The sequence below is a fragment of the Gavialis gangeticus genome, unplaced genomic scaffold (genome assembly GCF_001723915.1).
Source record: "Gavialis gangeticus isolate Ggan-Ray unplaced genomic scaffold, GavGan_comp1, whole genome shotgun sequence".
Taxonomy (NCBI): Eukaryota; Metazoa; Chordata; order Crocodylia; family Gavialidae; genus Gavialis; species Gavialis gangeticus.
The window spans coordinates 16480839-16485567 of NW_017729024.1; positions in this window are offsets into that span (position 1 = coordinate 16480839).

The window sequence follows — 4729 nt, forward strand, 5'->3', positions numbered from 1 at the left end:
GGAACCCAAGGCCTGCCTGGCGGCACCAGCTGCGTAAGAATAGACATAATTACATTAAGGTGAATATATAACTGGTAGGATCATCATGCTCAACAAGTAGTTACCAGTGGCTCAATGTTTAGTTGGGAGGAGATATGAAGTGGGGCTCCCCAGGGGGAGAGACCATACTGTGTCTGGTATTGTTTAATATCTTTGTTGATGATTTTGATGATGGCATTGAGGGTATGCTTAGCCAATGTGTAGATGGCACCACTTTGGGTTCAGCTAAAGATATTCCAGAGGGCAGGTCTAGGGTCCAGAATGACCTGGATAGACTGGAAAAATTATCCACAATCAACAAGATGAGATTCAGGAAAATCTGTTCTGCACAGGATATGAAATAATTGCATGTACAAACCTAGACTAAGGTGCTGTACTGCAGAGAAGGACCTGGGGGTCCAGGTAGACCATAAGCTAAATATGAGCCAACAGTGTGGTCTTGCTGCCAAAAAATCCAACAGCATACTGGGCTGTATTAACAGGGATGTCACTTGAAAATCAAGGGAAGTGATTGTTTCACTCTAATCTGGAGAAGAGAACACTGATGGAAGATTTGATAACTCTCTTCAAATGTCCTAAAGGTGATTAAAGGATAGAGGTAGACTAGTCTCTGTGGTCATAAGATACAAGGCTAGTAACAATGGCTTCAAACTGAAGCAGAGGAAATTTAAAATGGAGGTTAGGAGGAGCATTTTAACTATGATGGTGGTCAAACATTGGAACAGGTTACCTAGAGAATTTGTAGACTCCCTGTCCCTGGAAATTTTCAAGAGCAGGTTAGACAGGAACTTGGATGGGATGCTTTAGTCTGAGATGATCCTGTCCTGAGCAGGGGCTGGATTATATAACCTCATGAGGTCCGTCCCAGTCCTACTTTCCTATGAACCTATAATCATTTCGGAAAGCTTGTCCAACAGCTTTCCCAACTGTACAGTTAGTGGATCTTGGTGGAGAAATCAAGATGCTCTGCATTTTCAGTAGAGGAAATAGAGTGTAAACAGCAGCAATGAAAGCTTCTTTTCACTGTTTCACCAACAAAGCTTAACCCCAGACACAATTCCTATGCTTCTGCAAAACCCACAATGACAAGTTTCCCTGATATAGGGCACATCCAACTATAAGGGAGAGTCTCTGCTCACATTTTAAAAACATGTTTTTATTTTCCTGGTAGTAGTAATCCTAAAACTGTGAACAAATCATCCAATCCAACAACTATGGCTTAGGGCTCTTCACTTATTTTTTCATATAGATCACAGGTTCTTCAAATCCTTATGCAATGCGAACAAGTGGAAGATAGTTCTCTCTCTTTGCTTTCTCTTCTATCTCTGCTTGACTGGCTAAGAGAGGTACATTTTTTTTTAAAACAGACTTGATATATCAGTTAATTAGTAGTACAGGTAATGCAAAATGTGCATTTACATTGTATTCCATCATTTCATGTAGGGCTGTCCAACTTCTAAGCAGCCTGGGTTGCCCACCCAACCTTAATGAACAGCGCACAGGCACCTTGGCTTCGCCCTTAGCTCTCTGGCCTTGGGTTCCTCTGGTCTAACAAGCTGTACCATTCTGCCTTGGAGGAATAGGGGGCTTGGGGACTGGCTTCCAGAGTGATGAGTGGAGAAGTAGCTGGGTGGGAATCTGGGAACTATAAATAAACCCCTCATGGGCTGTATGCAGCCATGGGGTGCCAGTTGCAGAACCTTGATTTTAATGTCTACCAAAATTTTAATTTCAGGCCCTGTTTACATCTTGCATTATAGTCCTTTTGCTTCACTTGGAAGAGGTGAAGGAGACAATCTGTTCTTTTCAAGTTTCTCTGACAGTAGGCTCATAACAAGAAAAGAATGAAAGCAAGAGAAAAGGTTAAAACATCCATATTTAGAAAGGCCACTTGAAGTCATACTTGTCTTCCTGTCACTTTTGAAAACACACATAACTGGGATAATCTTATAGTCAATAGCTCAGTTTGTTTCTGTAACAGGGGCTCTTTACCCCTGTTACTTGAGCAGAATGAATGCTGTGCTACAAGGGCAGGCTGTGGGATGCATCTTGCAGAGAGGCAAGCTGCAGGTGCAGGCCACAAAGGGGCAGGCTCCAAAGTAATCATTCTTCTAAGTGGTAAAAGAACCTCTGTTACTTGGTAAAGAGGCAGGACAGCTAAATGTCTGAGAAAAAGGGTATGCTGTAAGCTGCAAAGCTCCAGGCTGCTAATGAGAGGATAAGGAAGCCCTGTAACTTGTTAGAGACAGAAGCAGCAGAGCTAGGTGGCTGCAGAAAAGTGCAGAGGGCAGTCTGAAAGGAGACAGGTTACACAGCAGTAATCCTGCAGATAACTTGATGGAAAATCCCTGAGCTCTGTTGGGGGATGGAAGGCAGGTGACTGGAAGTGGGAGGAGCCAAAGGTCTATATAAGCCAAGGCTCCAAGACTAGAAGTTCAATCTGGCCCAGATACCCAGAAGAGAAGGAGCTTTGCAGTAGGAGTCTCAGGCCCCTGACACACATTACACTTAAGCCATGAATAACTGGTTAATTGTGTCTTAAGTGGTGACCAGGCCACACTCTCATTCAATTAATTGAGGTTTGGGTTCATGCGATCCAGTACGTCGAAGTATTCCTGAGGCAACAGGGTAGGGCTAGGGTCCTGGTGCAGAGACAGCTTGGGAGCTGGGTTCATAATACAAGAGAGCTCAGGGGACTGAGACCCCTGCATAAGTGATGAGACCCACATAAGAGATGAGAACCCCTGGCCCACCCCATACCTTTCTAAGCAGCTCAGGTGGTGGCAGTGGCTCCTTCTGGCTTCTTGCTGCCACCACTGCCACAGCCCCCACCTCCCCCGCACCCAAGAGTTAGTGTTATCTGAGCCCTGTTTGGAAGAGTGAGGTGGCTGAGGTCAGTCTGAAAAAGTGTGTCAGGACATTGTTCAAAGCCCCTGATCTAAAGACTCAATGTCTGAGCACCAGCTCAACCCTCTACCAGGCCACAGCTGATGGACAAAGATTAAGTGGTGGAGAAAGGAACCCCACTGAGAGAGGGCCTCTTACTGGTGGCCCCTGATTGGCCCAGGGCTCCCAGCTATTGATTGGATCCTCATGCCAATAAGGCTTCCAGTTTCCTGTGGAAGTTATCTGAACAACAAGGCTCCTGTTGCCTTTAAATTGCCTTATTGTCTCCTTGTTTCGATCTCCTGATTCCAAATCTGATCATCCATTGCTGACCCTGCCTGGACTTCAACTTCTGCTTCTGCTTCATAACTCAAGTCTGTTTTGAAACTCACTCTCCAAGGTACCTGACTTGGCTTGCTCCCTGACCTTGCCCTGCCAGTCATTCCAGCCTTTGACCCAGCTATCCCTTGAACCTCTGGGTCTTGTCTCACATTAGCCACTAAACTGGCTGGGGTCATCTAATCCCAGTGCTCTTTCCTGCCCATGGCAGGGGGTTGTACTGGATGATCTACTGAGGTCCCTTCTGACCCAAACATTTATGAATCTGAATCTCTGAGCTTTGTTCTTTCCTAAGAGTTACAGCTTGTTACAGGCATGGTAAATTTAAGTACAGGTAAGGTTGAGAAATAGTCTTAACTTACTTTATGTGATTATGTCCAAAAGGTGAAGTGTGGATTTGAAATTGTATTTGTCATTTTGATGTGTGCATGCTGTAAAGATGAAGTTATAGAAGAAGAAGAAAACATATTTCTTAAGGTTGTGACAGTTAATTCAAGGGGTTGGAATCACAGTGTGAGCACATTGGAGGGTTAGGAAAAATAAGAACTGCCCAGGATCAGAGAGAAAAAAAGCCAAAGATTATTTCTAGCAAAGACTACTGTTATTGTATGGACGAGCTCCCACATGGCAAATGTCTGTAATAGTGTCACTTAAAAAGCTCAGTTCTATTCTTGTGGGGGGAAATGTACCAATAAGGATGAGAACTAAAAAACAAGATGTTTTTATTTTTTTCTTGTTAACATATGACAATTCTATAAGGCAAACAACCTGTTTGTGTGGGTGAGCAGTGTCAAGAATTAAGGGATCAAAATAAACTATTCTAAATCAAAAAGTGACATCAAAGTTAATTAAAAATATGGAAATAGAAAGCCATATCAAAATGCAATAAATTGTGAACCAACTGATGATGGATTTGTTAGTGGAAAAATATGCTCTGCTAAAGACTGAGAACTGGACCAAAGATATTGAACTTTTGCAACCATTCTCTTGAGGCATTACTTATAAAATATATGGCTTCAAAAATATATTTCACTTCATAAATTCACATGACCTTTTGAGCTGAGTGAAAGTGTGGCGAATCCAAATCAGCTGCTAAGGCCATTAGTTTAGAATGTTGCATATAACCACCTTTTTGTCAAGGAAAGATAACCAGAACAACAGTTTGGGTAGCAACCAAGAATTTCTGGTGTATATTTACTTTCTGCCCCTAAAGTAATGTACTAATCTATAAGTTTCTCTTGTCTAATGACAAGATTTCTTGTAATTATCCAGATTAGTAATTTATTGCCTGTTAGAAATATTATATGTTCCTAAGCCAGTTGCTAATTTGCCGTTAGAAATATTGCCATCACTGGCATCTGGTGTTTGGACCATGCTACTTAAAAGATTTTGATTTTTTTAAATTATTGTTTACTATAATCATAATTTACTTAGAGCCAGTGCAGCTATGGGAAGTACACATACT